General features: G+C 48.4%; 1 protein-coding gene across 1 annotated transcript in view; it reads right to left on the bottom strand.

Annotated features, from left to right (window-relative positions):
• EPAS1 (endothelial PAS domain protein 1) overlaps positions 1-12,598 on the bottom strand; it is an 84,171-nt gene that overhangs the window by 38,792 nt on the left and 32,781 nt on the right. The window lies entirely within an intron of this gene.

Genomic DNA, 12,598 nt, shown 5'->3' with positions numbered 1-12,598 from the left:
TGTTATTTAAGTGGCTTAGCCTCAGTTTTCTCATCTGAAAAATGGTCATACGGGTACTTATACCCCACAGAATTATTATGAGGATTAAGTATGACGATTTATGTAAAATCTTTAGCACCAGGCCTATCCCAACAGGAAGCAATCAATATTAGCTAACATTAATAACAACTGTGTCCATGAAAAGATGAACATGAGAGTAAAAACATTACAAAAGTAGACAGTACAACCCAGTTTTCATAGAAATATACATAATAGTGCTAAAATACTAGCAGAAGTCTAGAAATGTAATAAAATAATAACATTCTTACAGCGATCACATATATAGTGTTTACTCTATTACTGGTACTGTTTTAAGCACTACTACTTCAGCTTCTTTAATTCTTACAACTACCCCTGGAAGTCTCTATTATTATCATCTCTAATTCACAGATGAGGAAATGGGTCCACAGAGGCTAATCTACCTGCAGCTTCTCGGCAGGTGAGTGGGGAAGTGAGGCTTTGCACCAGGCAGGTGGACCCCAGGACCCAGGGTCTTAACCATGGGTGATGGTCTTGTCTCTCTCTACACAAAAATGCTAGCAGTTTCGGGTTGGAGAGGTGATGGGGGATTTTCTTTACTTCATGTTTATCTGTATTTTCTTATATTTTTATAAATAACCTGCATCTCAGGGTCAGTAAACAAGTTTGCTTTTTTAAAAACGTGTCCAATGCAGTCCATGGCTCTCCCGGCCTCATCCACCCAGCTCCAGCTCGAGCTCTCGGTCCTCCCTTCTGACATTTCCAAACCCGGGGCTGCTGCTCCTCCTGTTTGGCTTTGCTTCCTGTTATCTGGGCAGATAATCAGTATTTTGGGACTCATGGAATGTTGACATGCCTTTCAAGCCCTTCAAGATCTGGGGCAGAGGCACTGTTCTGACTTTACAACATGTTTCCTTTTAAAAAACAGAACATCCAGCTCTGTGGATGGATTAAGCATCATTTACTCAGACTGCAGAAAGAACATCCCATCGCTGTTGATGGTCAAGAAGAACAAGAACCTTCAGCAAAACTGTGAAACTTTTTCCTGTCCTAGCTCTCTTTTATGTTTCCTTTATCTAATCCCTGCTCCCTCCTCTCCCCTCCAACTTCCAAGTCCCAGAACCCTCTCCCTGCCCCCCGCCATCCCCACTCCCTCAGATCTGCCCTCACGGCCATGCTGCTTTGGCACCAGACCTTTAGCGACAGTGCCTATATTACTTCCTCCCATTTGCATTTTAATCCTGACCTCTGACTGTGGAGCAAAAGCAGTTGCCCAAGGTTTGCAGGCCTCCTGGCACGGGAGGTAAGGGTGGGAAGGGGACAGGACGCAACAACTGTACACACCACGCCTATGGGTCGTGAAAGCCAGTGTCTTGGAGATGCTGGACTCCATTCTCCAGCACCGATCCTTGTATACCCGACAAAAGCAACATCAACATATGACCAGACATCAGGGGCATCCAGAGAAGCCATCCAGGGGTGGAAAAGGTCCGCAGAACAGGCTATGACATTAATGCCAACATCTGCATGCACGGAGCTTCCCTTTGCCATTGTCCCTCCCACCATGTGGAAGAGCAAAGCAGAGAGAACCAGGGAAGGGAAAGGCAGCGTGGGGTCGGCGCTCTGTCTGGCCATGGCGTTTGACGTTTGGGTCCTACTGCGTTCTCTGGACCACATCAGTATTTGTGACACTCACTTTTGTGCCTGCACTACACCAAGTACCTTACATGTATCACCTCATTGTCGCCCTCCAACAACACAATATGGCCGGTATTGGGAGCACGATTAACTTGTGGAAACTGTGGCTCAGACATAATATGCAACTTGCCCAAGATCACAAAGAAAATGCCCGCAGGAGTCCTTGGAAATTGTTAGTGAGCGGACACTTAGAAGTCCTGAAGCACATGGGGGCTCCCTGTGGAACCCCACCCTCCCAACCTACAGGGGGGATGGGCGAGCAGGCATTGCTGCTGTCCCATTTCGCAGATCTGGAAGCTGAGGTCTGGCCCGGTTATGTGACTAGAGAAGAGCCATCTAGCCAATTAGGGGCAGATCTAGAGCTAGAACTCATTTCTTCCTAGGCCAACATTTTCCCACTGCTTAATGGTAGGAGATAGTGGCTTTAGCAAGAAATAAAAAAGAAAAAACAATCCAGCAATATCTTAACATTCAGGAAAAGAAGATTGAGACTATCACACAGCCTCTGGGTGTAAAAGTCACGAGCCCCCCTTTAGCTACCTGGTTTCACGGTTGCACTGACATGACTTTAATTAAATTATCTAGTTTCAGTGGACACAGCCCAGAGGAATCTGTGTAATGCTGACTCTTGGAAGAACAGACAAAAGTGTGCAACACTGCTTCGATTTACTCAGCAACACTAAAGAGCAAGTATAATTAGTGCTGAGAGTGAAGGTGAGATACCCCGTACCCCAAGCCCAATTGATGCATATACAGGCGACTTCCTCACACAATTTATCACGAGCTGGGTCTCCTGGCCAATGGAACAGGGGACTGGAAGTTAGGAGGACTGATGTTCTAATGTATTGGCCACAAGCCTACCGAGCTACATCGGAGTTCGGACCAGCAACTGCACTGCTGGTGCCCGACGGCCCCACCGGGAAAATGGGGGAGATCTCAGGCCTTACTTGCCAGGATCAGACGGGACGAGTGGAGAAGGCTGGGAGTGCAGGTGTCCCTCCCTTTATTGCACATCACAGATGTTGCATTTTTCTTACAAGTTGAAGGCAAGACCCTCCACAAGCAAAGATTACGACTCACTGTATTGAGATACTCACTTTATTGGGGCATTCTGGACCTGAACCCACAATGTCTCCAAGGTCTGCCTGTGCGAGAAAGCTCTCCACAAATGAAAACCCTCATGAGAGATGATAACAACTCCATTAAATGGCTAATATGAGTGTTAGTCACATCAGACTTTGGCCATAACAGCTGCCCCTCATCACCAATTCAGTGCTGTCTCTGGGCTGGGGGTATATTCGTGGTGAGGCTGATCTTGACCAATTCTTTTGTTTCTTGTTACTGAACCTTCTTTGGTCAATGAGGCTTTGTTTCCTAAAATACTCAAACTTTATTTTCTCTCCCTGGATGGGTTCCAGAATTAATGGCAATAGACCAGAATTTTTTTAAAAATGACAATTCTAGGCATAGCATGTTAGAATTCTCTGGTTTCTTGTGAAAAGATATTTTATCCTAATCATCAGAAAAGGCTCCGAAATTTGTTTCTTACTCCCAATTGCTCTTTGACCAAATTCTAGCTCCTGTCTTTCTTGGTGGCCCTCCTGTGACCCGTGAGTGGCCCTGGCACAACATTTCATGCGCGGAGCACACAATGTGAACCCGGGCCCCGGGTCGGTGGGCCCTCGAGCAGACGTGGAAGTGTTTACGGAGCTCTGAGCTAGACCCTGTGGGACTGTAGAGTGAATGAGATGTACATTCCTTGTTTTTAAGGAGAATGCAGTCTAGTTAGGGAGCCAACAACTTGAAACATTTCTATTAACTAGAGAAATAAGTACCAACAATAAACCCCATAGGTGGTTAAGATAAGAAACCAGCGGGTGTGAATAAACAAGGTCTGAGAAGGCCACTTGGGGAGGCAGGATTTCAGCTGATCCGAGAAGGACAAATGACAATACCTTTCTGGTATCTGCAGGGTTCAGAGAACACTCTTTTTCTACAGGTGTTATCTCATGTGAGTTTCACAACAGCCCTGAGAGATAGGAACTATTATCCCCATTTAATAGATGAAGAAGTGGAGATTTGGAGGGATGAGTAACTTGCTAAAAGATATTGTCTCAACCTAATTCTTCTGGATCCAGGATGAAAGGTTTCTCCACTGGCAGCAAGGAAACGGTTACTTATTGTGTAACTTTCCAAATGCACTGTGTTAGATGCTTTCCCACAAATTGGATGTTTATGTACAGGACAGGAGGAAGAAGGGGGTGAAGAGCTGAAAAGGAGCCCTGGCCTGGTGGCTCAGTTGGTTGAAGCGTTGTCCTATACCCTGAAAGGCCGTGGGTTTGATCCCCAGTCGGGGAACACACTTAGGGTGTGGGTTCAGTGCTGGGTCCAGTCGGGGTGCGTATGGGAGGCAACCGATCAATGTTTCTCTTTCACATTGATGTCTTTCTTTTTCTCTCCCTCTCCCTCCTTCCTTTCCTCTCTCTCTCAAATCAATAAAAACATATTCTCCAGTGAGGATTAAAAAAAAGTACACACAAATTTTTACTTAAGTTCCCCCAAGCTGAAAACTCAAAGTCTGAAACACTGGATCCTAACTAAGGGGAGTTAACTACTTAAGGACCAGACAGCCAATCAAAAGACTCCCCAGGTGTATGCTCCCCAGGTATATGCTACACTTCCACCAGGAAAAACCTCTTGGGCCAGAGCTTCACTGTCTTAAAACTGTCTCCTTAACTTCTGGGTCATTGTTTCAACATGGAGCCATTATCAGCCCTTGGGCACAATAATCCTGGTTTCTGACTTCCAGGTGAACATAGCCCGTTGGGGCCTCCAAGATGCCACAGATGCTCCAGTGGGGTTGGTTGCTTCATCAGCGACAGTCTCCTGATGTTTATTGCAATCCGGACTCCCACGTTCAATGCCTGTAGGCCACCAGAGTACCAAAACTATTGGGCTGGCCAAAAAGTCAGTTCAATTTTTTCCATAAAATAAGACATGTTTTTCATTTTCACCAATAATTTTATTGCTTTGGATATTTTGAGTATGTCGGCTATCTCCTGCTATTGGCTTCTAGTGGGCAGAGGCCAGGGCTGCTGCTAAACATGTTCCAGTGTGTAAGACAGCCCCACATCAAATAATTATTTGGCCAAAATGTCAATAGTGCCAAGAAACTTTGCAAACCACTTTTGACACATTCGATCAATCACAGCACCTTCTCTATACACTGCACAAATCTTTTTTTTTTTGCATTTCAGTTGCGTTTTTACCTTTCTTGAAATAATAAAGCACAACATGCTGAAAATGTTGCACATTTTCTTCCATCTTCAATATTAAAATGGCTGCACAAAAATTCACCACTTTTGAGAAGTTTTTTAAAAATGCATGCTGATATGACAGCGGTCACAATACAACCTAACAAAATTGTTTCAAATGAAGTTAAAGGCAACTAAGCGCTACTAGACCCAAACCACAGAAAGAACTAAATGGGCTTTTTGGCCCTCTGTTCACTACCTATAAGGCTAGATGGCTTAGAAGCATCTGGCGGAGAGGCTGAAGCTAATTCAGCCATCTTAGATGAGTCTATTGGTGGGTGGAGAATTCTAAGTGGGTTCCAATTTTCAGGAGCTGGGAGTGGAGAAGATGAAGGTCAAATGCAATTCGGAGGAGCTCTCATGACCCCTCGGTGAGGTGTGCGGCTGCTGCACAAAGGCTGCCTCGGGGAGGAACACACCAGCCTCAGGTCCCAGAGATCAGGACAAGTGGCTGGCTCGCACACCTAGGGGGTGATTGCTTCGTGGATTAAATTAGAGCAGAACCAAAGCCAGTGCTTCTCCATCCTGGCTACTCACTGGAATCATCAGACAAGCCTTTAAGAACTGATGCCTGGGTCCTTTGTTGGGGTCACCCAGAGACCGCCATATCATAGGTCTGGGGTGCAGCCTGGGCACCAGAGGTTTAAAGCTTCCCATGTGATTCTCGAGTGCAGCCAGGATGGGCTGGGAACACTGTTGCAAAGCAGTCAGCCTTAAAAAAAAAAAAAAGCCCCCGCCCCCTATTTGGTAGAAGTCAAAGGAAACTGAAATTGATTGGGGCTAGGTATGTTTCATCAACGGGATCATCTGAGTCTCACTTAAATGATTCTGTTTTTTTCAGTTTTAACCTGCAGCAGAGTCACCTGGAGAGTTTATTAAACCACAGGTTTCTGACCCTGGGATCACGTGACTTGGGAGCGTTGACACCGCGCCTGCTTCTTAACCCTCACTTCACTCTTTCGCTCTGAAATGCGCTGTGTCCACACTCACTGTGGCCAGCAGATTTGGAGTCACCACCAAAGCCCACACAGTTATCTGTCTGGGAGCCCGTGCGGCTGTCCCTGAAGTACCAGATTTGCTCTAACCGACAGAAGGAGGGGAAATAAGGAGGGAGGGGTTTGAATAGATGCCACTTAAAAGGCAGCTGCCCCTCAAAACAGGCACCTTGGGAGAAGGTGAAAACTTCACTCCCACGAAGTGGTCATTGTACTAAGTGCTTTGGGAGGTCTTTTCAGACTTAGTTTCAGAGCCATACAAGCAAATCAGTCATAACACTGCATAAAACAGGCTTCATTTTAAACCCCAAACAATATTATCCCGTTTACCCACTGCCTTTCGTCACTAGACTTGGCTATGGATGGAATTTGGTTGTTTGAAAAAATAAAATGTGCCCCCAGAGATAAGGCTTTGCCACAATGGGAAGTTTTGAAAAGAATGGTCTTTGGCTCTGAAGGCAATTCGAAAGGAGTGGCAGAGCCATTTCAGAAGAGGGTGGTGTTCTGGCGACCAGCTTTCCGGGGACATTCTCATGTCTGTCCAAAGGCAGAAGTGATTACCAGGGATATCTATTATAGAGAGGGGCGGAGGGGAGGCTCCGACATAGGCCAGACAAAACAGAAAAACTCAAATTAGCAAATTCGAGAGGAACTAGGCAGATCAAACAACCCTGGACAAGGGGGGAAAGGCACCAATCTGCTTCGGTATGCAGACTGGTGAGGGGTATGCTCTCTCCTGAAAGAGACCACAGCTCAACTGGGAGACAAGAATGCTCCCACAGGCGAGTACACTGAAGCCCTAGAAGAGGGATACGAAGAGGGCGTGAGGGCTGCAGTGGCTACACAGGAATGGATGTTTTCACTCACTCCTTCCCTGAAGGAGGAATCCTGAAAAGTGTCTCATACCTCAACCTGCCCACCTCCTCTCCTCTGGGGCTGAGCACACCTCCACCCGCCCCCTCCCTGACTCTGACGGCCTGTGCCCCTGGAGGGAGCGCCTGGACTGCGTTCAGAGCTGACAGTAATGTTGGAGGCCCACCCAGCACAGCCCTCTAATGGTCAATTCTGCTCGGGGCCCACTGGAGATGCTTATCTGGTGGCCTTCTCAGCTGCAGGCAGCCTTGGAGAAGAGAGCAGCAGATCCAATTACTGAGCAGCCCCATAGGGCTCCAGATCCCCCAGCTCCCTGCATAATTGGAGGACAGGTGCAGCCCAGCTGGGAGACTCCGTGCATGGTCAGGAGTAACACTGCCACACTGTCCCTCTGCCTAGCTCCACCGAGCCCCAGCCTTAGCAGGGTTCTGTTGATTCAGCAAGTCCGTGACTACTACCACTTTGCACTTGTACCACTCACTATAAAGCACTTAATAAGTTAAAATCTGTAAGTCTGACTCAGTAGGACAGAAAGAGCAGGCATCAGGATTCCGTTTTAGAGATGAGGAAAATGGAGGCTCGGAAAGGTAATGGGAATGGAATGTGTGGAGTTGGAGCAAAACCCCTGCACTCTGACTCTCTCCAGGACACGTGAACAGAGAGCCATCGCCAACCAGCACTAGACAGGTCACACCATTGGAAACAGAGACCTTCACCATGAATTACTGTCTCATAAGCTCGTTTATCTTAACAGGTCATTTCCTTTTTTAAAAAGGTTACGGTGGAAATAAGGGCAATGCATATTTAGTGTAGGCAACTGTGAAAATACAGAAAGGTATAAAGAAAAAAACCTGAAATTCCATTGGATTGAAGGCTTTTTACTTAACATTTTATCATATTTTAAAGGGTTCTTCAAACATATTACAACAGCCAGCAACAGCATGTTATGTGGGGGGTTACAGTGCACTTGCCTGTTCCAGCTACGGTTTCCAGTTTCTGGCTGATAGAGAGAACACTACGATGCCTACCTTTTTAACAGGCGTGTGTTTTATTTTTTATAATAAAAGATGACGGGTACCCAGCTCGCTGCCAGCTCCCCACAGCTTTCCCATAGTGATCCCCTGGGAACGTGGAGGAGATGGATTTGGCAAGAGCAGCACCTTCAGGCCCAGGGCCGCCGCTGCTGAACGTGGAGCCCGGAGGGGGTGATGCAGACAGAACCGAGGGGGAAGGCAAGCGCTCAGGCTGAGCACCCTGTCTCGGGCCACTGTCTCTCTGCCCAGCCTCCGGCTCCCGTAGGCTTCCTCTTTCCCTCCTGCCACATGCAGCTTAAAGCACCTGAACACAGATGACCAATCGCTGAGACTGGAGAATCCAGGGCTGCGAAGATGGCCACTCCAGTGGGCCTCCCAACTCCCAGTGCAGAAGTAAAGGGTTTATTCCATCCTCCTCAATCTCACCGCACCCAGTGCACTGACAGAGGAGACTCAGTGGCACGTGCGCCCACAATGAGGGAAGGACAGCAAGCAGCCACAGCGGGCATTTGCCTGTCTCTCCGTTGTTCTCGCTGGCCTCTAACACCTGCCACTGCCTGACCCCTACGCTGTGCAGACTCCAGCCGAGGGACCAGTGAACCCCAGCAAGCTGACAGGCTGCTGCTGCTGCGGTTAGGAAAGAACCACACATAACGCTTACAGACTGATAAAGAACTCTCATCCCACTGCCTCTGATTTAATCCTGAAATGATCTCATGAGGGAGGTATGGTCCCATCCCTACTTCACACACGAAGAAACAGACCCCAAGGATGTAGTGATGTGCCCAGTGACACCCAGTGATGGAGCCAGCATTCACACTATCCTTGGACCCTAAATCCATGTTCTTGATTGAAATTGGGCAATTTTCCCCAGAAGACCACAGGCAGGTCCCTTTACAGTGTCAAAAGGTTTAGTTGAGCTGGGTTTATAGCAGGGGGTGGGGAGGAGGTGGGCTAGGGAGCCCTGTGAGGCCACTACTTGATGAGCTCTCGATCTGGGAAGCAGGAAAGGAGATGTCCTGCTCACTGTCCTGTCTGAGGTTGGCCCTCAATGGACTAACCAGGCCCAGTGGAATACTTTTTCTCTGCTTGGAGATGCCTGACTTTTTCTTTCTTTCTTACTTTGCTAGCAGAACCTACAGACGCCACAGGGTAAGTGTTTCATTTCCACTGGGCTCTTCGGCACCGCTTTGCTGGGCTTGAGGCTATTTCTGCCCCCCACCCCCAAGCTGTGCCCAGATCTGACTTAGGTAGGGTTTGTCCTCTTTAGGGCTTCCACCCATCAGCAGCCTTCTTCCTTGGGGTCCCACAGGCTTCCAACAGCGCAATCTGTGGTTTGGCTTGAGCCGTCCTGTGTGTACAGCCACACAGGTCCTACAACAAAGCCCTCAGCTAAGAACACTAACAAAGAAGTCACACAACCAGGATAAAGAAGTGCCCGAGCTACAGAACGATTCCCGAGCACGAAGCACGCACGTTCTCTGGAACGAACGGGGAGTAGCTTAGCACCCCTGCAGCCCCTAAGACATATAGCCCCTGCCTCTCCCCCTCCCCTCTTCCCTCCTGGAGAACATGCACTTTATCTCCTTGGCCGTTCTAAACTGCACTCATCTTCCAGGCCCTCCCACGGCCCGCTTTTTCCAGGAAGGCCGCACCTATGCGGACCTCTCTGCACCCTACTTCAGAGGTTCCACACTGCACGATCCAGCCCTGTGTGGTTCTCTGTTTATTTCATGTCCGTAGCTTCTGTCTCCCTAACTGGACCACACATTCTTGAGGGAAAGGACCCTATCATCTGTTCTTTTGGCATCCTCTAAAGTACAGAGTGGTATGAATTGAAGACACTGGATAAAAACCACTTAACTGGATTCTGTTCTAGATTTTTCATAAGCATTCTATTCTAATTCTTATTTAGAATAAAAGGTTTTCATCTGGGAAGAGCCACAGCACAAAGACACTCAGAGACGCTTGCGCCCGTGTTCCCAGCCCTGAACCAAATCTGGGAACTGGCCTAGGGTGGCAGACCGTCACCCGTGCTCACACAGTCAGCACGGCTCAGACTGAGCACACAGATCACCTGGGATTTTGTTACGATGCAGTTTCTGACTCGGTAGGTCGGGGCTGGGGCCTGGCAGTGCATTTCTAACCACCTCGTGGATGGTGCTAATTCCACCGGTCTGTGACCACACTTCGAACAGAAAGAGACCCAGGGTCTCCCAAGAGCTAGAGACCAAGGACACAATGGAGATGCTGACATTTGGCAGGGTTAGTGCTACCCTCATGCCATCCTAATCCAAAGCCACCTAAACTCTGACAAGCCTGGTCTCCTCTTCTGTCGAGAAGAATCTTACCCTTGCTTTATGTTTCTTTATGGGATTTCACTAAGCCATACTTTAATGTCTCCTCTGCTACATCTTCCCCACCTCTATCATCTCATCCTTTCTTGTTTCTTAAAACTCCATCCTCGGGGCCAACTCAAGCTCTACTTCCCCCTGACGCTTCTCTGGCCACCCTCAGTTTCTTCTGCAAGGCGCTTCCTGCCCACATTACTCACTTGCCTTCATTAAAGGCCTCCCTGTCTCACTGGCTTTACTATGCAAACCTCCTGCTTCTATAACTGGACTGTAAGTAGCTTGGTGGAGGGGGGTAGGGCACAGACACAACACCTACTTCTGTGCCCTCGTCACGGGACCTTGGGCCACGGCAGACAAACTGGGTAAATATTTGCTAATTGATTGTAAGTACAATTCAAGCGTGCCCTTTACTCTTCTCCTTTCCCTCTCCGGGAGGAAAGAAAAAGTGATCCCAGCTGCCTTGGCCTCCATCCCCAGCCCAGGGGCCTTGCTCCTCAACTGGGAGCTGCAGCTGCACCAGCTCAGATTTTAGTTCTCTGCCCGCCTCTTCCCTTCAGTGAAGAGTTAAAGCATTGGGAAGGCTGCTTCCCACTTGGAAATCTCCATTTCCTCATGCAGCATGAACAAGAGAACATCTATGGACAGAGGCTGAGCGAGCCAACTGCACAGGGAGTGAACTCACTCTGAATGGGGCTGTTCTAATACCCCGCCAAGCCAAGTCATTAAGATGCCATCCCTGAGGTGCAGCCCCCAGCGTCACCTCTAGATATCTATCCCCTGAAGCCTGGCTGGCAAGAAGGATGAATGGCGAGCACAGAGCCTGGTGAAAGCAAGCTCTTTCATGGGGGGGGGGGGGAGAGGACCTCTGCGTTTGCACCCGAGGGGGGGTTGGGTGCTGCAAAGGAGGTAAAAGTAGAGGTCCTCCTCTCTCCTGCTTCCCCCTTCACCACACGGAACTAAAATTAACTTCCTCATTTATGCAGAGTGGCCAAAACAATTGCTTCTCAAAAGGCAACCAAGGTGGGGGGTGGGGGTGCATAACAACATCAGAGAAAACATGCGCAATGCCAAAAATAATCATCGTGTCATGAGAAAACTGAACGGTGCTGTCTCGGGGGCCAGCGCTGGGTATATTCAGGAAGGAGGGGCCAGAAATTCCCCTGGCAGTGTCGTCGGACATTCCGGGTGAAAGAAATTAAAAAGCCATAACTAGAGTAGGCAGTTGTCAGGGAGAGCTCTTTTCAAGCACAGAATATGATCTTAAGGGTCGCTTCTCTCTCCTTCATTTTAGATACTTTAATTTCCAAGGAAATAACATTTGTTTCATTTTTTAATAGGGACTGCCCCTTAATCATGTGCTAATAGTGAAATACCCTAGGACCTGATTTACTAACCCCAGTTTGAAGCCAGAACTTCTGGTGACTGGTATTTAAAGTATTTCCAAATGTAAGAGAGGGGGTGGGGGGAAGCCCGGATCTCTCACTTTCCTTCCCCCATCCCATAACCCCTTGTCTTCTATTTAAAAAAAGAAGAGAGAAAACAAAGGCAAAGGAAAAGTGAAAGGAGAGAGAAAGGAGCCGGAGAGACGCTGAGACCTTTCCTCCCCTGGGCTACCTTTAGAACCCCGATTTCCAGCCTATTTACACAGTCACATGCCCAGAGCTGTTGGATCTGATTCGCGGTCATAGTGCAAGCCCATGTTTTCTCCCAGTTCTGCCCCGTCATACTATGATGCGACGTGAGATATTCACGCACACTTTGGACGCTACGTTCCATTCCTTTGTACAGGAGTCATCAGAAGGTATGGGAAATGCCGAAAGTCTTCCTCAAGTTACTATCACACTCTCAGATGATAACATGGAGCAGTTTGGAATATAGGTCTGTGTTTCCTGCAACTCCCGCCCCCCATCCCACCCAGCAATAGCTTTTTCCCTTTACTCATTCAACAAATATTTATGAATACCTCTTCATGTGCTGGGGCTGTTAAGTAATGGAATGAAACATGGGACAACTATTCCTGACCTCAGGGAGGTTGTGGAGAAGTGAAGAGTCGAGTCCTGAAGGACTGGCCTGCTGTCGGTGACGCAGTGGGAGTCAGAAGAGGAAGTCTGCAGGGCTGGACAAGGCTGGGAGAGGGGAGAGCTCGGTGCTGGAGGTGGGGCTTGCAGAGGGAACAGCTATGGGGAGGCAACTGGGAAGGCAGGAGGGATGAGAAGGACAGAGACGCTGCTGGGGCATGAACGGGGGTGCCAGTGGTCAGGAGATAGGCCGGAGGTCAGGGTGCCAGTGGTTAGGAGACAGGCCAGAGGTCA

The sequence above is a fragment of the Desmodus rotundus genome, chromosome 5 (genome assembly GCF_022682495.2).
Source record: "Desmodus rotundus isolate HL8 chromosome 5, HLdesRot8A.1, whole genome shotgun sequence".
NCBI classification, from domain to species: domain Eukaryota; kingdom Metazoa; phylum Chordata; class Mammalia; order Chiroptera; family Phyllostomidae; genus Desmodus; species Desmodus rotundus.
The sequence above is the reverse complement of the archived record's forward strand: the minus strand, read 5'-3'. Positions and strand labels throughout refer to the sequence as shown.